Genomic DNA, 22,935 nt, shown 5'->3' with positions numbered 1-22,935 from the left:
TTTGAAACTCAAGAAAACTTCCGTCAGAAAATGTATAATTGGACAATTGAGTCGAAAATGGTGGTGCATAAAAAGCGATTTAACTAAGATTCTGTCGATAGATTGAAAACTTTGATAATTTGGAAGCAACCCAAACGATGTTTTCTTCATACCTACCAAAATTTTTTAGAATTGTATTGGTTGAACGTGATCCAAGAACGTTTAACTGAATTAGAATTTTATTGTAACTTCAGGGCTACTGAGTATTGTCTTATGTAAAATCTGAAAAATTAATGCGTATTCTGAGAAAAAAGAAGTATTCGAAAAAAATTATGTATTGTGTTGCTTATTTTGAGAAAAAATTCGTATTCGAAAGATTTTTTGTGACGAACTACTGAATTGAAATTGTTAATAAAGTTTGGATTATTCCAGTGTGAGTCAGTGGATTTTGTAAAAGATTTCCTTGAAAAATAAAAACGGGACATTTTGAGGAAAAAGCGGGACGGCGGGACATTCAACAAAAAAGCGGGACATGTCCCGCATTGGCGGGACGGATGGCAACCCTAGGTTAAACCCCCCCTATGAGGATCCAAAACAGTATGCGAGAGATTCTACTCTACACTCAAAATTTTAAATTTAAAACGAACCAAATTTTGATTATAGTGTAAAGGTAATCAACAGTAACATTCTAGACTCAAAACTAATGCAAAAACCCCAACCCAAGTCCAAAATTCTGCTACACTTTTACAAAATTTTCTCACATTTTCATTGAAATTCAGATCTGAATATTGAATATTGAATTAAATCATACCCTTTTCGTATTTTCTGATTCCATAATTCCCATAACCAAAAGTGTATTTATCGTTAAGTTTTTCGAATTTTGGATTCCGTATCTAGTTCAGGATTGTTGATTTTCAGCTCGAATTATCATAAGAAATTAGAAATGAAAAGCTGCTTTGAAATCCTTGTTCAAATTTGGTTTTAGATTTCATATCAAATTTGAATCATATTTTTTGAGATGATATGCATTTTCAATATTTTGATAATAGTTTTCCGAATATGAAAAAAGAGAAATTTCGTTTGATATTCAAATTCGAAATTCTTGAACATAGTTTAAACACAAAATTAAAAAAAAAGCCTCAAAATGGCTATCCAAAATTTAAAAGTAAGATTCAGATCTATGTTAATTCATATTTTAATTCTGATTCACAATGCAGATTGAAAATAAATAATTTAAATTGTAAATTTAGATTAAACCTGAACTTAACAATTTAAATAATTGATTCATGAATAACTTGGCTCATAAAATTCTAATCTGGAATAAGATTCGGAATTCGTATTTTTTGTAAATTTCAGAAATCGTATGGAAATTCGGATACAAATTCCGAGCGCAATTTTTGAAATCAGATTCAGAATTCAGATTCAGAATGCAGATTCAAAATACAGAAAAAGGTTTGGAATGTAAATGAATTTTATAATCTACATAAATTGTTGAGTAAAGGAAGAGATCATAAACATAACATATTGCGAACCAAACGAAAAATATCGTTTTTTCACTTGCTACACTGTGCTACACTTCGAAGTATAGCTCGAATTAACTGAATTCAAGTGTTAAACTTTATTGGACTAAATTGAACACAACGTTTGCCGTTTCTTAAAAGTGCTTAATTTGTAAAACTTAGTTCAGAGGTTTCTGAGATACTGATTGCCGAATATCGGTGTTTCTCGTCAAAGATTTCTTTGCGGTCCTTAATGTGATAAGATTGCTTGTCAATTTAAATTTGCAGATATCAATTTTCTTTACTTTCTCTAGTTTGTAAACACAATACAGCTGAAAATCATAAATAAAAGAAAGAATTTGAGTTCAAAGCCCAAATTAAAAAAAATCATCTACAAGATTTTCATTATGGAATTGATTCTTAATGAAAAATAATTACAGTAAAAGAAAAATCTTCGCCTAAAAATATTTGCAATAAATTCTATACCTTACCAGTGTATTGTTCAACATTATAAACACATTAAAGACACCAAAATTTGTCATTTTATGTTTCAGAAACCAATTAATATAATACTGTGTTGTGTTACAGTTCGTAGAATGAGGTTTCGTTTTTAATTTTTTAACATTTGAATTATGCGGCAAGCGAAAAAACGATATATCTCGTAGTGAGTCCGCAATGTATTGCAGATTATTTTAAAGCCAAATTTTATACTAAAATCATTGATTTGGATCAAGTTTGCATCAAGAAAATTTGATCGGAAAATCTGATGATTTCTATCGCTTACTTTTTTTTTTTTGAAAATTTGATTTATTTTCATCAAAGGTTAAAATCTATGAATTTGAAAAATAGTTTGGAAGATTAGGCTTGTTTGATTTGAGTATAGAAAAAGTTTTTTTTTATAAATGAAAGATTCTCCTAAAAAAAGGTAATTTTATGCCGAAATCAACTAAATTTGATCTACCAGACTCTTAAACAATTCAAAGATTCTAACCATCGATGAAAGCGAATTTAGCTCACCTTTAAGGTTTAAGACCAATTTTCTCAAGTTACAATTTCATACGAAAACTTTCAAGAACTTAAAAATAAATAACCATATAGCTACAAACATATGTTTTTTTAAATTTTTTTTTGTTTTCTTGCATTGTTGGGCAAAAAATCTTAGGTAAAAGTCAGTCACCAAACCCCCCCCCCCCCCCCCCCCAAGAGTCGGTTCTTCCTACGGCCCTGAATTATTGATACTCAACTTGATGATTCATTTAGGTTGGTTTATGTAAGATAAATTGAGTGCACTTTAAACTTGATTTAAAAATATCTAAATTATGAAAATTAATTTGTTGCCGAGGAATATTTTAAGGTACATTCAGTTTCCGAGTATTCCGGGTTGATTATCTGTGTGTTTTTAAGTGTTGAGTATCTAATTGTGTTTTATTATTGAAAATACTTTTTAAAACAGAATCATTGAGAAATAAGAATAAAAAGGAAATTTTGGTAACATTGAATTTTTGCGTTTGATAGATTTTATAACAATTTAGAAACTACTTTGAGTAGCAAATGAGATCATTTAGGGAATTGACTTGAGCTAATTTGAATAAAATTTAGTTTGTTATCTTTTGTTACTTGAAGTCGCCTTAGTTTTTCTATGATATTTTACTAACCTTTTTGCTTCTTTTATAAATAATTAAAATAAGGATATAAAATAGCTCTATTGAAAAAAACCCCTCTAAATACCATTGACGAAGTCGCTTTCCATTCAAAAAATAATCGGTCAAGCGACTCAAACCAACATCAGAATGCAATTTTGCGAAATGACCGGGTAGCTGATAACAAGTTGCGGTTCTTCCGCATCAGTCAAATAGGTTCCACTCAACTTTAACGCCATAGGGAAATTTTCACTAGTTCTAGTAGCTACTCACCTCTCAAAAAAGTCCTTGCTCCTATTGACGAGTGCTGCTCCCAGAGAAGTGATGCTGCACAAATAGAAGCAATAGCACATCGTTGCCGGGCAAGAGTTTCAACACTTGGACACTACCGCAGGACAGGAAAATTTTTCCCACACCATCACCATCAGCTGAACAGCTCAACATCAGTATCAAGATAGGTAAGAAAAATGCCACCACTTTGTATTGATATTTTTTTCTTCTTCTTTGCACTTTTCAAAATTCTTCACCAAATACAACCCTCTCTGAGCAATGAAGAGAATTTCACCAAAAAAAAGTAGTAAAAGTAGACCACCAAACTTGGAGCTTTCCTTCCTTTTGCCACCCTTATAATTTGCACAAAACTTTTTACTGCTCTTTTTTACACCACCACTCACTTCAGCGTTGCTCTACTGCTAGTTGTAGAAAATTCTGTGATCCTTTTTTATGCTTCTTTTTTTTCTTCGCCTTGCTGCGCACTTTGTAGTATACCTATAGCACTCGGTAATTTTCTTTTAATTATCAGTTCACTAAATTAGACTGAATTTTTTAACACCGTCATGCGTCGCTCTCCTTTTAATTATTTCTTGACTTCTTTTTGAACTTTTCACCAATTTCACTCGCCTAGCGCTTCAATAAGGGTTCATCTTATGGAAGATTCCCTCGCTCTTGTTTCCATTGTTCATTTTCCAGTTACACAATTAACGTTTATTTTTTTTTAGGTTGTTCCAATTTTCCTCCTAGAGTATGGTCGTGTTATGCAACAGCAATCGGCATTTCGCGGCTCATTGAACTAACCGTAAAATTTTCTGTGCTTCACAATTTAAACCCAGCTTAAACCTCACAAAGATCCAATCCGTCCAGATGGATGGCGCCTTACTACAACGAAGCAAAGCAATGCGGGGGACTAAGTCAAAGATGGACAATTTTCTTCGCATTACTCTTGGCGTCCACATGAATCCGATGATTTTTCGCCCTCCGACGTTCGGTTGTGACACTGAAAATAGATTTAAAGATTTATGGCATTATTGAACTGCAGTCTGGCAAAGATTTCGAACTTGTTCTTCTAAAGAGAGGAAGGTACAGATGCTTTCTGCAGCACCAAAGTCGATCACGTTTTCCCCGAAATAGCACACACACAACTTTTCCCGAGAAACATCCCTCGATACCACAACTCAACCGCCCCAACCCTACATCCATCTGACCAAAACTGGTCAAAGATTTATCACCAAAGCCCCACCGCTACTGTCGATGCTGACCTAACTGCTGATAGGCCAAGAGAAAGCATCTGAGTTGATCCCTGGCTCAGTGGCGTATCGAGGTTCTTCTCTTTAGAGAAAATTCGATGTTGAAAGATGACAGCCTGACTGACTGTCGACTCACTCGCAGGCTGACAACAAACTGACTGACTGACTGACAGACTGACTGACAGACTGACTGACAGACTGACTGACAGACTGACTGACAGACTGACTGACAGACTGACTGACAGACTGACTGACAGACTGACTGACAGACTGACTGACAGACTGACTGACAGACTGACTGACAGACTGACTGACAGACTGACTGACAGACTGACTGACAGACTGACTGACAGACTGACTGACAGACTGACTAACAGACTGACTGACAGACTGACTGACAGACTGACTGATAGACTGACTGACAGACTGACTGACAGACTGACTGACAGACTGACTGACAGACTGACTGACAGACTGACTGACAGACTGACTGACAGACTGACTGACAGACTGACTGACAGACTGACTGACAGACTGACTGACAGACTGACTGACAGACTGACTGACAGACTGACTGACAGACTGACTGACAGACTGACTGACAGACTGACTGACAGACTGACTGACAGACTGACTGACAGACTGACTGACAGACTGACTGACAGACTGACTGACAGACTGACTGACAGACTGACTGACAGACTGACTGACAGACTGACTGACAGACTGACTGACAGAATGACTGACAGACTGACTGACAGACTGACTGACAGACTGACTGACAGACTGACTGACAGACTGACTGACAGACTGACTGACAGACTGACTGACAGACTGACTGACAGACTGACTGACAGACTGACTGACAGACTGACTGACAGACTGACTGACAGACTGACTGACAGACTGACTGACAGACTGACTGACAGACTGACTGACAGACTGACTGACAGACTGACTGACAGACTGACTGACAGACTGACTGACAGACTGACAGACTGACTGACAGTCTGGCAGATGAGTTAATAATTTGTAATTTGTAATTTGAAATTTATTAACTTAAACGTAGCCTATCAGTTACAATGAACTATTAATTCAGGTTAAGGAAAACACTTTCATAAAATAAACTTTTGGAATGTTAATAAAATATTGGTATAGTTTCTCTCTAGTTGACTCGGTTCAGTGCGGCCTTGAAGGTGGTTAGCGAATTAGCGTGCTTAGTTGCCAAAGGTAGGCTGTTCCAACAAATTTAAGACCCCGTTCGTTTTTTGGCAACTAGGCCGTAAATTTTTTGTTGCCAAAATTGAGCAATTTTTTGTCACTTTTTAATTTTTTAATTAAATATCAAGTTATTTAAAACTACCGTTAAACATAATATTAGCATAATTTTTTTTTAATTTGGCTTGATTTTATAAGTTTTAAGAAGTAGAACATGAGTTATGGTTATGAGCTATAAGTTATGAGTTATGAGTTATCAGTTATGTGTTATGAGTTATAAGTTATGAGTTATGAGTTATAAGTTATGAGTTATGGTGTATGAGTAATGAGTTATGATTTATGAGTTATGATTTATGAGTTATGAGTTATGAGTTATTTTTTTTTTTTTAACAAGATGGAAATTTGACTTCAAACCATAACAGCCGGGTGTTTGCTGTCGTGTGTGGGTTCGTCCCACTAAAACCACCTTGGGCTTCGTGTGCCAGATGTGCCCCTTGGTTTCACCCTATGATACTACATCAAGGGGTAGGCTGTGCTCATGCACTTATACATCTCACCCTTTTCCTCTTTCTCAATTTTTCCTCAATTTCTCCTTGATCATCGTTCTGCTTTATCCTTCTTCCTCCTTCTCCTTTTCCTCTATCGTCAACTTCAGACTGGTACGGAAGACCCCGAAACGTGTGCCGGTTAGGTAACGCTTTCATAATAACTCACGCCCGTCACAGCATCCACTATCCCGGGGACCTCGAAACGCGTGCCGGTTAGGTAACGCTTTCAAAGTAACTCGCGCCCGTCACAGTAACCACTTCCGCAGGATTTCTAACCACCAAGGCATGGCCGATTGAGAAACTACCAAGCTAGAATCCCGACACGACCACCCCGAATGGTATCTCCGCTTCCTTTTGCTGCAGGAAAGATCGTAGCTGAGTACGTGAGACCTTTTAAGTCCCACCACACGTATGAGTCCAGATTAGGGTTATACCGCGCCCTAAGATCGCGTTGCTTTTGAATTGAAGTGTCATACGAGGCCCAAGACCTTTCATTAGCTTGTCAAATTTGGTTGACTATCTCGCTCTCTCCGTTCATCATCTTTCCTGATCCTTATCAGATCACGCATGATTTGCGAGATTTCGTCGACTATAGCACGCCATGACTGTTCGTCGCGACACATTTCACTCACTATGTTTTCCGCGTTCAAATTTTGAAGTTGTTGACGCCTTGAATTGAACCTGGGGCAGACAAAGATAGCATGTTCTGCCGATTCCTCCGTCTCTACGCATTCCGGGCAATAAGGCGAGCTGATAAGCTTAAACCGATGAAGGTATTGCTTAAAGCACCCATGACCCGAAAGGAACTGCGTCAGGTAGAAGTTGACCTCTCCATACTTCCGATTTACCCAGTCTGAAAGTCTCGGGATTAGCCTATGCGTCCATCTTGCGTTGTTCGATGCGTCCCATTGCTCCTGCCACTTGAGCATTGACGCTGCTCGTTGAATATTACGCACTCCTCTAACAGCCCTTTTTTTCTAGCATTCCATATCCTCCGCCAGAGTTATGTCGATGGGAACCATGCCCGCGATGACAAAAGCTGCATCTGCTGATATGGTCCTGTACGCACAGGAAACTTGCATGGCTATCAACCGATGTGTGCTCCGTAATTTGGATCTGTTGCGCTCTACCTCTATCGCGGAGCTCCAGGCCGCTCCTCCGTATCGTAGTTTCGACAGTGCTACGCTCGCAAGGAGACGTCTCTTGCTACTCTTTGGACCATGGCAGTTCGGCATAATCCAGGCCAATGAATCTATGACTTTCGATGCACTTTCGCAACAGTATTTGACATGCGCACCAAAACTTAAGCAATGGTCGACCATTACTCCAAGGTATTTCAGCTGCTGTTTCGAAGATGTCGTGTGCCCTCCAACAGTAATCTCCATGTGCGGAACAACTCTTTTATTGGTCACGAGCAGAACTTCAGTTTTATGGTGAGCTATCTGAAGCTTAACTCCCTCCATCCAGATGCCAACCCTTTCTACGGACACCGTTGCAAGGTCTTCTACCTCCTCGATTGTTTCGCCGGTAATCATGAGCACGATATCGTCAGCAAATCCGACTATCTGCACGCCTGCTGGTAGTTTCAGCGTTAACACCTCATTATACATGGCATTCCAAAGCACAGGACCGAGTATGGAACCCTGTGGAACGCCCGCTGTTAGGGCAGTAGATCGTATCCCAGTTTCGGTTTCGTACGTCAGGATTCGATTTTCGAAGAAGCTTCCTATTATCCTGCAGAGAGTATTGGGAACAAGCATCATGTGAAGCGCTTTGGCAATCGCTTCCCAGCTGGCATTGTTGAAGGCATTCTTAACGTCGATCGTCACAATGGCGCAGTGACGAACACCTGTTCGCTTCTTTTTATATGCGCGCTTCGCGTACTCTGTCACCATACGGATGGCGTCCACCGTAGATCTCCCTTTCCGAAAACCGAACTGTCTGTCCGACAGTCCACTTCCGCCTTCTGTGTAGATAATAAGTCTGTTTAATATTATCCTCTCCAGTAGCTTACCAAGGGTGTCCAGCAGACAAATGGGTCTATATGATGATGGATGCCCTGGGGGTTTCCCGGGTTTCGGTAGTAGCACCAACTTCGCCGTTTTCCACGAATTGGGGAAAGATCCCTCGTCGAGACACTTTTGTAGCACCACTCTGAAGGTATCCGGAATGGTCTGTACCGCCACCTTCAGCACTGCATTTGGGATTCCGTCCGGACCAGGGGCCTTATTCACCGCAAGTTTCTTAGCGATAGCCACGAGTTCTTCGTTCGTTACTGGCTCGATGTCGTGGGCACCCGCGTCGTACGGGGTAAGTGGCCACTGCGTCGGGCCATGCTGCGGGAAAAGATGTGCAACGATCTCTCTCAGTTTTTCCGGACACTTTTCGGTCGGCGACCTTGGGCCACCGAATCTCGCCAGTGCAACTCTATAGGATTGGCCCCATGGGTTATCATCTACGCTCTGGCATAACGCTCTGTAGCAGTTTTCTTCGCTTGTTTTAATAGCTCGCTTAAGTGACACCCTGGCTGCTCGGTAAACGGCACCTCTCGTTTCTCTGTCGGCTTCATTTCTCGCCCGTTGAGCTCGTCGTCTCGCTTTTAGACAGCTAGTACGAAGCTCAGCTATTTCTGAAGTCCACCAGTAAGCCGGTCGTCGCCACCCCTTCGGTGTATTTCTTCTGGGCATGGTCATGTCGCACACCGCTACCATCATTTTCGTCAGCTGCTCAGCATTATGGACCTGGGATGAGTCCTGCATGTATACAGCTTCGGTGCACACTTCCTTGTCGAACACTTTAGTCTTCCATCTCCGCTCGTGCACTGGCAGCTGCCTTACTGCCACCGGATTTCGGTTTCCTACGCTATAGCGTATCGCCTGGTGATCACTGTGGGTATAATCGTCACACACTCTCCAATTCATATCAGTTTTTAATGATGGACTCGCAAAGGTGATATCGATCACTGATGTTCTGTCTGGTAATCCATGCTTGCGATAGGTGCTGATGGATCCAGTGTTGCACAGCCCAACTTCCAGTCTTGCGAAGGACTCTAGTAGACTGTGGCCCCTAGGGTTGTTGCACCTACTACCCCAGTTTACCGCCCAGACGTTGAAGTCTCCTCCTATTACAACAGGGACCTTTCCTGTCAGTTCGTGCGTGAGTTCGTCCAACATTGTGTTGAACTCCACGATCGTCCATCTTGGTGGAGCGTAGCAGCTACAGAAAAAGATGCCGTTAATTTTGGCAATCACGAATCCGTCCCGAGAATCTACCACTATCTTCTGGATAGGAAAACGTCCCGTGGCGTAGACAGCAGCTGAGCCAGACCTGTCCGCTGCCCAATTACCGTTTCCAGACGGGATTCTGTATGGTTCTGATAAAAGTGCCACATCACACTTCTTTTCGCCTACCGTTTGCTCCAGCAGAAGCTGTGCAATCTCGCTATGGTTGAGCTTTAGCTGGGTTATTTCCAGTTTTACTGGCTTGCCTTTGCCTTTATATATACCGGACAGTCCAAGCCACCAGTTTCGTGGACATTTCCATCCTCCTGCTTGCATAGCATACATTTCGGCTGTTTTTTGCATTCTCGAGAGAAGTGTCCCTCATCACCGCATCTTCGACAGCATCGTGACCGGTCGGGTCCGTTGCAGCTTCGGGATAGATGACCAAAATCCCAGCAGTTGAAGCAGCGTTGCATCTGCTTCGGTATCCTGGGTGCGGTTCTAAAATGCCCTATTGAGTTATGAGTTATGAGTTAAGAGTTATGAGTTATGAGTTATAAGTTATGAGTTATGAGCTATGAGTCATCAGTTATGTGTTATGAGTTATGAGTTATGAGTTATGAGTTATGAGTTATGAGTTATGAGTTATGAGTTATGAGTTATGAGTTATGAGTTATGAGTTATGAGTTATGAGTTATGAGTTATGAGTTATGAGTTATGAGTTATGAGTTATGAGTTATGAGTTATGAGTTATGAGTTATGAGTTATGAGTTATGAGTTATGAGTTATGAGTTATGAGTTATGAGTTATGAGTTATGAGTTATGAGTTATGAGTTATGAGTTATGAGTTATGTGTTATGAGTTATGAGTTAAGAGTTATGTGTTATGAGTTATGGGTTATGAGTTATGGGTTATTCTATTCTATTCTATTTTGTTTATTTATAGAGGATTTCAACCATCTCGGTCATTCTTCCTCTTGGTTATGGGTTATGAGTTATGAGTTATGAGTTATGAGTTATTAGTTATGAGCTTTTAGTTCTGAATTATGAGTAATGTGTTATGAGTTATGAGTTATGAGTAATTTGTTCTGAATTATGAGTAATGTGTTGTAAGTAATGTGTTATGAAGATGAGATTTGAAATATTATAAATGAGAAATCAGCCAAATTTGAAAGATCAGCTGTTTCACATTAAGAATCAACATCGTTGTTTGATCATTATAAAATAACAAAAGATATACAAATATATATCTACTGGTTTCTGGCATCTCAGAAACGCCTCTGCTATTCCACGTAGACAGTCGAAAACTTTTGCACCACAAGTAGCTCCCCCGCCACGCTCAGAAAATTGCAATGGGGATGAAAATTTTAACGGTTGACAAAGAAATCCCTTAAAACTGCAGCAGCGGACAACAATCAGGTTAGTCAACCGATTGTTCCTTCGTTCAGTCATTTTCGCAAACCAGCAGCATCGTAAAATAGTTCCAAAAGCTGTTTCGCCAATAAAATCAGCATCGGCAGCCAACAGCCTTTGGCCAACTTTTGGCTTAACTTGGGTAACGGTACGTGACCAGTTGGGCATTTGAAGAGGAAAATCCCTTGTTGAGACAGTTTCAGGCGGCTAATCCGAAGATTGAAACCTTTGAAATCGACAAAAAATGACGATTTAGAGACAAAAGGTGGAATTAACAGACTCTGATATTATGAGTTGTATGACGAAATAGTAACGCATATTCGGAAAATATTAACACTGTTTAATGTTTCAATAAAATAAAAAATGAAGGTTTGTATAAAAAAAAAAATTCTGTATTTTTTATGTTTTTTCAACTCTTTTCATCTGTAATAAGTTTTAAGGGCTCATATTGAAATTCTTATCATAATTATGATATTCAACCTGTAGATATTTGAAATACATATGATTCTAATGTCTGGTCTGTTCTTATTGAAATTCAGATTCTGAAACTTTATTCTGCAAACAATTTTTTTTTTGCTTTTTTGATTTGAAAAATCTTTTCTTGTGCTTTTCTCTTGGAGTTTTTTTTCCAAAATTTGTAGCCTTTTTCTAACATTTTAGTTTGAATAAAGATAAGAAAAATGTAAAAGTATTTCATGATTTTATTTTTTCTTCTGTGAGCTGGAGTTATTAGATCCAATTTCAAATACCGATCTTATTTCAAACAGAACCATCTGTTTTGCATCTGGTCAATACCAGTTCTGAAAATTAGAAGAAAAACAGAAATGATTGATCAATCAGAGATCAATCTTCAAGCTTTCATTTTATCAAGATCTGTTGTTTTGAATCATTCATGAAGATTGATGTTTTCCTGAAGATCGTACAATAGGCGATGGAAGCACAAATTCTGACAGCGAATGTGGGTGAAGTAAAACGTAAACAAAGTTTTCCTAAAAAGTGATTTTTTTTTGGGATTTTTTGGACAATATTGAGTGTGTTTTGGATTGAACAGAAAGTACAATACAGTTTTCAATAATGTTTTTTTTTATATCTGTTATTTTGATACTCGATTTTCGTGTTTATCAACCATTAATCGCTTGTTAAAAATGGTGATATTTTCGAGGTTTCAAAAATGCAATCAAAATAGTAATATCACATTTGGAACAACAGATTTTGGGAAATTTTCACTACCAAAATCTGCGCAAAGAACGAATTTATATAAATGTCTAAGTAAAAAATTTCTAAATTTACTATTGCCTTAAAAATATCCTTTAAACTAAGAACATTTCGTTGTTTCAGGAGCAAGCTGCCAAATGCTACCTAATATAACATCGTTTTGATGTAAAACCTATGACCTCGATAAGATGTAACAAAATTACACTAAAATATATATCGTAGTAGACAAACATGGGAAAATGTTGATGCACTTCAAAGGCAATATTATTTTTGTAAATTGTCGTAAATCTTTCAGAAACGTGGATAACTCTACAATTAGCAAGTTTCGTTCGAACACTTTGCTTTAGAAAAAAAAAATGCGATAATCAAAATAACGAAATATTTATTGAAAAATCACAATTCTCCAAAATAAATGATACTCTTTAGGAATCTGGTCATATTTTACTGGGACATTTCAGAGGGGGAGACTGGGAGATTCAACTGCAAATTTGATTTGTTCAGATCTATATTCATCCAATTGCCAACACCTAACTCTTCATAGCCAAAGTTATGTTTCACAACAGCTAAATATTTTTCCGGAAGTTCAATAACAGGATTTTCAATTGAATACACAATTTTTGCTTAAGAGCGCTATAAAACGCGTCTGTTATCCTTTGGATACGTTTCATGGTTTTCAGTTATTGGCCATTCCTAGGCGATCACTACAAAGTCTAGCTATAGACTCGGAACAAAATAATTGTCTCTTCCGACGCTGGATCTTGATATTGGCCTCGGATCGGCATGTTAGGCATGGAGAGATCCTCGGGATATTGCGTTGGGCCTTAAAAAAATAAAAAAAAAGGTGAATCCCATGATAGCGGGTATGGAAAAATAATCATAATAGGACTAACCCTCCAATATGTTTTAAAAATTTCTTTCCACACTTTTTGTACTTTTTTTTCTTTAGAATAATTTTCCTGGAATCATTAAATATGAAAATCAGTTAGTATCACTGGATATGCTTAAAAATAAGAAACAAATCGATGTATCTTACGAGTAGATCGGTTGCCTCTGAGCCTCAAAAACCCTTCCGGAGTTTTTGATATGAAAACTATTTTGTTAACAGTTATGAGCTGCTTCGATGTGATTACATTGACGATGTGATATTACATAAACAGACATGTTTAAAATTGTGTACATCGATTGGATGTAATAAACGGACAGTTGAGTAGTATCACAATAAAAGATCATAATATTCCATATTGTGGCTAACATCCGCTCAAATTACATCGGCCATCGTTACATTATTTTTTGCTGTGTGAACACATCGAAACGGCAACATTGGACCCCAAATGTTGTGGCTTTTACCGAAGGAGGTGAACGATGGTCGTTGAGTAAAATTCTTAAACCTGGTCGTTTGGAATTGATCGCTCCCTAGCACCAAATTCCATCAATTAAGAAGCTGGGCCAATTTGGAGTTTCCCAAATGAACTCGCTTCTAAGAAAAAGAGAACATTTGAGGTCATCTCATGGTTCGTAATCCAGTAAATTTTGCTCTTTCAAGACGATTTGGATGTTTGTTTACACAGCTATTTTTGCGAAAGATACGAAAATATTAGTATAAAAACATTAACGCACATATAATTTGACTCTTCATCTACTCTATCATCATTATTCCAACTATTTTCATCTTTTTTTGAATTAAAAAATTTGATCAGCAAAACACTTACTTTTTAAGTCTTCATTTTTTTTTTTTTTGATTTTCTTCCCGGATTTTATATGTGCTAGGTACACGTTTTTATTTTCAACTGAAAGCAAAAACTTCAACCAAAATACAAGGAAACCGATGGTATACAAAACGTAAAGTTAAATTCTCAGATAAATGAAAAATTATACCTATTGAAATTGAAAAAAATTCTGTTTGTTTGTTTACTTTTTTTTCACCCAAAATCATAAAGTTCACAGTTGGCAGCAGCGCAGCTATTCCGCCTCCTATAGTGGTACAATTAAAGTTTTAATCAAGAAAGCACTGATCTTAGTAAACGATTATGGTCTGTCTCAAAAAAAGAATAATGATAAAATCGTCTTCCTCAAAATTGTTTAAAGAAACACTCACTGACACGCAGAAAGTTTACTCTATCAATTTATAACAATATTTGATCTGCTATTAAATCTAGTTATTGAATGCCATTATTTTAGTATGTAAAAAATTCAAGAATTTTATTGGATAGAGTTTTGGGAAATAAATATTAATTTGAGGTGTGAAAAAAAAATAAAAATTTTTATGAATGTTTTTTTTCACATTTAAAAATGCAAGTTTAAATACTTTTGAATTAATACGATTTCAACAATGTTTTTAAAATAATAAAATGTGCATTTATTGTTTTTATTTTTATTTTAAATAATAATAGATTATGCTTATGAAGTTTTTGTACCTAATTCCATTTTTGAATTCTGTTTTTTTCTTTTGAGTAACATTTCCGAATCATCTTCTTCATAGAGCTAATTCTTTAGGTTCGCTATCTTTTCACAATCTTTTTGATTGACTTTTCAAGATTGATTCAAAATAAACAAAACGCCAGTGAAGAATTATATTTTTTTCAAACCAAAATTATGCACAAAATTAAAAAAAAATCATTATTCTACGATTTTGGCTGAAATTTTTAAAAGCATTTTTTTTTAATATTTGTTCGTTTTAATTGATAAAATTTGGATTTTTTTTTCCAAATTTTGTTAATTATTCCGTTATCACCGTTCCATTTCTAAAAATAAAAGCTCAAGCGAAGTTATTTTAGTGTAGATTCCTTTAATAGCTTGCAATAGAAGATTTTGATTTTTTTTTAATAGTTCTTCCAAATCAAAAAATAAACAAAGGTTTTGAAGGTATCTTAGCATATTAACGCCCCTCATGGGCAAATTTTCACCGTAGTACTGAGAAATAGCTCGATCTTTAAAGGTGTGTTCACGAGCAAGCCAGAAATTTGACTCGCCTTTGGCGGAATTTAGTCTTAAATCACCCTAGGTTAAAGACACTTTGTTTTACGACACTATATGACATTCACCTTTTGTACTTAACTCTAAACTTGACATTTCCAAAACATTAGAATGGGTTTTCATTAAGATGTGTAACTAAACAAGCACAAAGTTTGAAAAGAACCATTTTAACTTCAAAATTAACACGTGTTACAAATATAAAATTTAATATCCTCTTCTGTATTACTAAAATGGATAAGAAATGTAATACTTGGTTCCGAATATAATTAAAATTTCCTTGACCTGATAAATGGGCCTGTGCTAAAAGATTTTCATGTGTAACAGTTGCAATTGTAATAACAAAACAATGAGATTTATAAAAAATCGTTTATGTTATTACCAACCTAATGCTGGTATGAAATAATCTGCAAGAAACCCATTTCAGCCTTAATTAATAATTTTTCCTTGCTCTTTCCAATGCACAACATCGCATTTCAAATGGTTTTCATAAATTATCAAAGACCTCAAAATTTCCTTTTTTCGAGGTGCAATGAGTTGAAAAAGTAATTTTGACTTATTTGAGTGCCCTGAATCTAAATATGCAATTTTTCGATAAGCTTTTGTAATTGAAATAACTTTTGAAAAAAGGTCAAAATAATTTAAGAAATTTTTCACTTTTTTACGAAACTTTAAAACAAAAACATTACATTTTTAAATAAAAGTTTTTACGCAGAAACGTAACATTTAAAAATAAAAGTTTGAAATCAATTTTCAACTTTCCTCAAGACTTCAAATAATTTTGATTTTTTTCGAAAAAAGTTATAGTCGTTTACTTTTCCTAGTTCAACGAATTTTTAAGGAAGTTTTACACCTTATTGAATTTTTAAATATGTTTTAAAACATAAAACTAATCGTTTTGCAGGTTTCAACAAATTTGTTAAATGTAATCAAGTTTTTTTTTAACTTTCTGCAGTAGTGTCAAACATATTTGTACTGAATCATATTTTTCCAAATTTTTAAAAACTGTTGAATTTTACTTTTTTAGATCATGCATCATCATCATCAAAAAATCCATCTTAAACTTGTCTTTAGACAGCTCAAAAACTATTTTGAAGCCAATTTCTAGTTCAGAATAAGAAACATCGTTTTGAAAAACTAATCAATGACTTACCGAAAATATCATTGCACACTGGTACAGAACATCAATCTAGCGGAACTAAATTAATAGCGCCCAGAAATGAAAAGATAGACTTTTGATGTCTTCGACAACGTAGCATAATTTTACAAGGCGCATAATTTTAAATAAAATATAGAGCCAAGCGGTCCACCAATAGCAAGATAAAAATGCTAACTTTTTTGTTAAGCATTTTAGAGCTTTGATATTTTCTACAAAGTTGTTTATCTAGAAAAATATATAACTTAGCTGAACACATCAAAGTTCTATAATTTCATTCTAAGGAGTTTCAATGAAATTTAAAAAAAAACCTTGAAAAACAGATTTTTAAATCTGAAATGTTGTAGGTAAGACAAAGCAATTTTCAGTCTTCAAAACAAAATTGCAAAAAGTTAAGATCTACAATCGTTTAGTACATTATGATGTGGTTTGAAATTGCTGAAGCGCTGTAGAAAGCGTTTAGTGTAATATATTAACGATTTTTAAAGAAAAGTTTATCGAATTGCGCAAATTTTCGCACCATCAGCCAATGTGGATTTTATTTTTGGTGTTAAGAGGAATCATTACCATATAAAACTAGCGTAGAACTCGGTGGAACTCGATGCAATTTCAAAATTAAAAATTTAGTTTTTTGTTTAAATATGTATTTTTTCTCTAGTTAAAAAAAATTGTTTTGTACTCTTTTTTCAACATTGAGGGAGAAAATTTATATCATCATTCACGTCGTTGATCAATTTGAACAGTTTTCTACTTGTTACATATCGATCTGAAGTGAGCAAAAGTCGATGGAAAACTCATTATCTCAAAAGTGTTTTCTTCGTTAAATAGAGCAAAAATTGGCCTGCTACGAGCTACTGAAAGCTAAAAGCTACTTTACTTTCGGAGTTAAATCACTTTCACGTGTTGGTGCAGATATCATTTATATAATGATGTACTAGAGCAGATTTTATTGAAAAATTTAAAACGGAAAACCGGTTAAATCATCCAATTTTTTCTTATTCTCAAATTCTGCAAGTTAATTGCATCAAAGAAACTAAGAAACTAATAAAGTGTCTAAAAAAAGTGAGATTTGCGAACAAAATACAAGATACTTAATCTTAAAACTGCATCGAGTTCCACCGAGTTCCACGCTAGTTTTATATGGTAATCATTCCTTTTAACACCAAAAATAACAGCCACATTGACTGATGGTGCGAAATTTGCGCAATTCGATAATTTTTTTTTTGAAAATCGTTAATATATTACACTAAATGCTTTCTACAGCGCTTCAGCAATTTCAAACCACATCATAATGTACTAAACGATTGTAGATCTTAACGTTTTTCAACTTTGTTTCGAAGACTGAAAATTGTTTTGTCTTACCTACAACGTTTCAGATTTAAAATACTGTTTTTTCAAGGTTTTTTTTTAATTTCATTGAAACGCCTTAGAATGGTGCAAACAAAAAAAATGTTTCTGACGGCATTTTTTAGTTCAAATATCCAATAATCGATTGCAAAATTATGGGAGATAGGTTATATTTTGAACTCGAGGGAAAATATCAAAAGTTTGATAATTCTCAATACAATTTTAGACATTTAAACACCCTGCCAATGAGAACATCCTCATTTCTCGTTCAAACGTCAAATTTTCATTTTTTTTTTCTATTATGTGAGTCGATTGAAATACTTAAATATGCAATTTAGCACATTTTTTCGCTTTGAGTCAAATTGGAAAAAATAAAAATTTCAAACATGATAAAAAAATTTAGTAATTTTCATTTTTTTTTTAATTCGACCAAATGTGCTTAAAAGCTTGTATAATCATTGCAATGAACTTAGACAATAACAAAACGATGAAAATACAACCAGAAATGGGGATGTTCTCTTTCCCTTAATGTGTGAATTTGTATTGAAAATTAACAAATTTTGTTTTTTTTCTTGAGTTGAACTAAACAATGCCGTCAGAATATAATTTTCTGGTTTGCACCAATCCGAGATATAAAAGTTTTAAAAAAATACAAGTTTCCGCAAAAAAATCCCTTATAACTTATGTCTCCAGATTCAATTTTGCGCGTTGCGAGAAAAATGTGCGAATTTTCATTTCATGCAAATGCTTAGGAGACATTTTTCTTTAAAGAATTTATTTACAAAGTATAGAGCCAGAATACTGTTTGTTTCGACACATTCTAACATTTTTAAGTTAAAAAAAGCCATAACTCGCTTACGAAACGTCATATGCATATGGTGTCTTGGGTAAAGTTGCCTTAAAAATCGTTGGCTACATTTTTGTAGAAGACAGTTTGGCTCTATCTGCTCCCTGGAAAAAGTTTATTTGAAATACCAGTGTCCCCGAGTTGGAATGTTTTATCGTCAGCACTTGTTTCATCTCATTCAAGAATTATTTAATTTCATCTTATTTTCATAACCGCCGAGCACAGAACATGATTTTCCCTGCAGCATTAACCTTTTCATAGTCTACATAATCCATCCCAAGCAGCAGCATCAGCGGCGATGTGAAGAGCAACAATCCACCAGGCGTCTCCATTCGACATTCACCCAGTCAGACAACACCGCATCGCACACACAAAGCAGCCTGGAAGAAATGAATTTTCATCTCACGTAACACCATAAAGCCATCATCCTAAAGTCCCCACAACTTTAAAAACGTGCATAGTTTCAATCGCTTTCCAGAGCAGCAGGAATAAGACAAGACACACTACTCGACTTCGCGGCAGGACGACGATTTTCTTCCGATCTTCACCGCATTTCGCATCGTCTAGCTAGTTGGTTCGTCCTCTGTAGAAGAATAGTTCTCCCATTGGAGGGCACTGTATCACACTAATGGTAAACCAAAGACAAAAGACACGAGGACGACACACCGGGAGCACAGCCGAACGACAAAAAAAAAGAACGAACGAAGGGCGCGCGCGGGTGAAAAGTGTGTTTTTTCCCTACTATACTATCACGCACTCCAGCCAGAGGAATGCCACACAGCGAACGAAGAGGAACGCGTCGCGACGACGAAGATGGCACACGTTCAAGAGTCAACTAGTTAGGTATCTAGCTAGCTAGCTGGCTGGCTGGCTGGCTTGGTAACTATTGGCTACCGAGATCCCTGAGACGCCTGGAGTAGAAAATCGTGAAAAAACTGGCTGACATCTTCCAGCTCCCGACCACCACTATAAATTTCTCCCAGGTTTCTGTCTCTTCCATTTCCTCACGATGAGATACGGATAAAAGTTGGAAAATCGCTCTCCACTTCCGTCCTGATCACATTGACAGTGCTCGCGAGAAAAGATGGGAGCAAATTTTCCGGTTCCAGCTCTTCTCATTTCTCTCTCTATCATCTTCCTGGTGGTGTTGTGGGATAGATGGGACAAATGTTCTGTCAGTGAAATATTTGAGGAGCGTTAGGCGTTACGAATGTTATACTTATGGTAGCCGTATTCATTCTAATATTTTGTAGCCTGCATCAAGAAGTAGATATACTCAAAGTTCAGGTTTCAGAAAAGTGGTATGATGAATCCAGAAATCAGGAAACATCTAGAGAATTCTAAAACTCCCCTTTAGAGTTCTTGAATTGAGAAATCAATTCAACATACTATATGTGGCATAAAGTCTTTGCACATAGAGATTTTTGAGCATTGGAGTTCTTTCCACTTTGGGTAAAGAATGAAAGTATGTCATTTAATTTCAAGCTATAAAATTCAAATTCATTTATTACATGATAGACTAGAATACGGAAACATTGTTTGGGAAATGGGGACATGGATTGTGGAAAGGATCTTAGAAATATTACTCAAAACTACCAGAATCAGGAGAATACAACGACCAAAGAGTGCTCTAACCAACACGTGCTACAATGAGGGCGAATAGAAGATCTTTTTATTGATAAAATGGCACTTAGCCTATCTAAATAAGTAGAGATTTTTGGCATTAACCCTTTGTTCGCATTGAGCTTAAATTTTAGACTATTTCTTTAAATTTTGACGTATTTTGCTTAATTTTGCCCTTATGATCTGAAGCTTCGATGAGTTTATAAGCACCTAAATGTCAATAAATAGCAATGAGCAAGTCTTCTATTATCAACAGCAAGTCTTCTATTATAAATTTTTAAAATAAGTTCCAATCTCAGACTAAAAGCAAAAAGCGATATATTTACTAAACAAAACAAACAGATTGAAACACTTATTACGACATTTATACAGTGCGAATGCAAACGATACTATTACAGTAGAATCTAGAATCAGGACGTATAAGAACGATTATAAGAATAAGATTTGAAAGGAGCTCTAACTCTAATAAACCATGTGACAAAGGCGAAACCTAAGTTTACAAGTTTTCGAAAATCTGCCGATAAAAACAACTAGTTAAAAAAAATTAATTTTGAAATAGTGTGGAGGGGGGTCCTGCACACTGCCCCTTCTCCAAATTAATTTAATTGAACTTAATCAGAGGTATTTTGAAAAAAATCCAAATAAGAGAAGAAATTAACCCATTTTTTAAATAAACTTGTTTCGGAATTCAATCTGCGAATCAATCATTTACCCTGCAAATAAAAGTGGATTCAAAGATCATTTTCTTTTTTGTATACCAAGGAGTCGAAAACTTATCGACTTATTAGGTCATTAAGGTTATTTTATAAATGAAAATCTTTCAATAATCTAAACTTCTTCATATCAGCTCGATGCCATCAAATTTTATAGATTCTCATGTGCAACTTCACGTTCGCAAATGTAAATATTTGTGATAAGTTTTTGATTATCATTGCAATGAATTCAGAATTGCTTTTAGAATTTTGATAATTTAGAATTATTCTGATATATTTTTCTAAACAATGATTCGAAAATATCGTGAAGTTTTCTTCAATTCTTAAATTCACTACACATTGTGAATTGCGGTCAAAATTTTATTCCTAAATCTTAAATTAATTCTAAAAAAAATAAGGAATTGTGATTCTGATGTCTTGAGCTTTTGAAACTCAACTTTCTTTTATTTCAACTTAAATTTTAAGATCTCATAAAAAAATTTCAACTTTATTCAATCCGGAACGAAAAACACGAGTTTAAACAATTCGTTTTGAATAGAAAGAAATTTGCAAAACCTTTTATTTAAAAAATGTTATAATCTATCGATTGCTTCGATTCATCATTGTTCCCATTTTTTAAATGGTTTTTTGAATTTAATTTTTACCGCCTTATCGGTGAATGTTATGTTCTCATAGTGAGAACATTTCAAGATTTGAATATTAAAGATAGAAGAAGATTAGAAGAAAATTACAGGTGTTGAAAATGAGCGGGTAGAAATTTTTAAGAAGCATTTTTACCACATACCGTAAACTGAGGAACTTTGATAGCTTTTTTCATTTATTTTTGAATATTTTGGAAGGGGTTGCTTTTTCGTAATACAGTAAAGTTTTAAAACACTTACTGAGGTGAGGAGTATAAAACATTATTTTTAAATTATATATAAAATTATTTTTATGGTGCCATTTAGCACACAAAGCATAATTGTTTATAACAGTAATTTTTTTTAGGACTATACTGAGTTTTTCAACGTTTTTTTTTCAAAAACATTTATAATCAAAAGATGGACTATGTTGCTGCATACATTTAGGGGTAAAAATAATAAAAATTTCGCAATTTTTTTTGGCCTAAAAAACAAATGAAATTTTGCCTTCATGCATTTTTTAAGTCCTCGCACTGTTCCCATGTTCTTTTTTTTTCTTCAAATTGAACCGTTTGATAGGGTTTTAGCCATTTTTACTATACGCGCTTTCTCATGGAAAATCACCGTTTTCTTTCAATATCCAAAAATTATCACCAAAAGACCATAAAAGTAACACTTAAACTAAACCTAAACAAAGAAAAATGATGATCTTTCACATAGAACAACCCATTTGGTCCTAAATGCTTAAATTGGATCAGGAGAGATGTTTGTTTGTGAGCCTTCGAATTACAAGATATTTTAAGATTTTAAAATAACATTTTAAGTAATATAAAAAAATTTCTAAAAAAACCAAATTAAGCCTATTTGTAACTTCTTCTTCTTCTTCTTCTTCTTCTTCTAACACCAACATGGCCAAAACTTGTATGCATCCTGGAAAATGAAAAACTTGCGTTTCACAATTTTCTTTTCAACATGGTATCTGATACATAGAACATGTATTGCAGATACCACTACGGCCAGGCCAACCATGTGATGAAAACGCAAAAGATACAGGAACAAGGGCCAAATTAAGCCTATTTGTAACTCAATTTAAAGGCTTTAAAACGTAGTAAACAGTTTTCAGATATTTTAACGTTTTGCTTAGTTAATGATGATTATCTGCAAAAATTTCATGTTCATCAAAGTTATCCCGTTGATAAAAGCTCCCCCAATTTACGGTACTTAACTTTTGTTCTAGCACTGATCAACTATTTTTAAATGTTAGAATCGGACAGGGTTGAGTTCAGTTTATTTTTTTTATTAAGAACTAGTTTATCAAAGGCCTTTTAGTTTTAAAAAGTTTAAATGTGCCGAGGGTATTTGTTTCTCTAGTTAGTAGGGAAGGGGGCCGTAAAGTTGAGATTA

At 35.5% G+C, this 22,935-nt stretch overlaps 1 protein-coding gene across 1 annotated transcript in view; it reads right to left on the bottom strand.

Annotated features, from left to right (window-relative positions):
* The window catches only part of LOC129754733 (cyclic nucleotide-gated cation channel alpha-3), a 708,907-nt gene that overhangs the window by 518,196 nt on the left and 167,776 nt on the right, over positions 1-22,935 (bottom strand). Inside the window, exon 3 of the mRNA XM_055750948.1 lies at positions 3,392-4,391. The gene's annotated coding sequence lies outside the window, so the exon portion shown is untranslated. The remainder of the gene's footprint in view (positions 1-3,391; positions 4,392-22,935) is intronic.

This window comes from Uranotaenia lowii, chromosome 3 (assembly GCF_029784155.1).
Source record: "Uranotaenia lowii strain MFRU-FL chromosome 3, ASM2978415v1, whole genome shotgun sequence".
NCBI lineage: Eukaryota > Metazoa > Arthropoda > Insecta > Diptera > Culicidae > Uranotaenia > Uranotaenia lowii.
The sequence above is the reverse complement of the archived record's forward strand: the minus strand, read 5'-3'. Positions and strand labels throughout refer to the sequence as shown.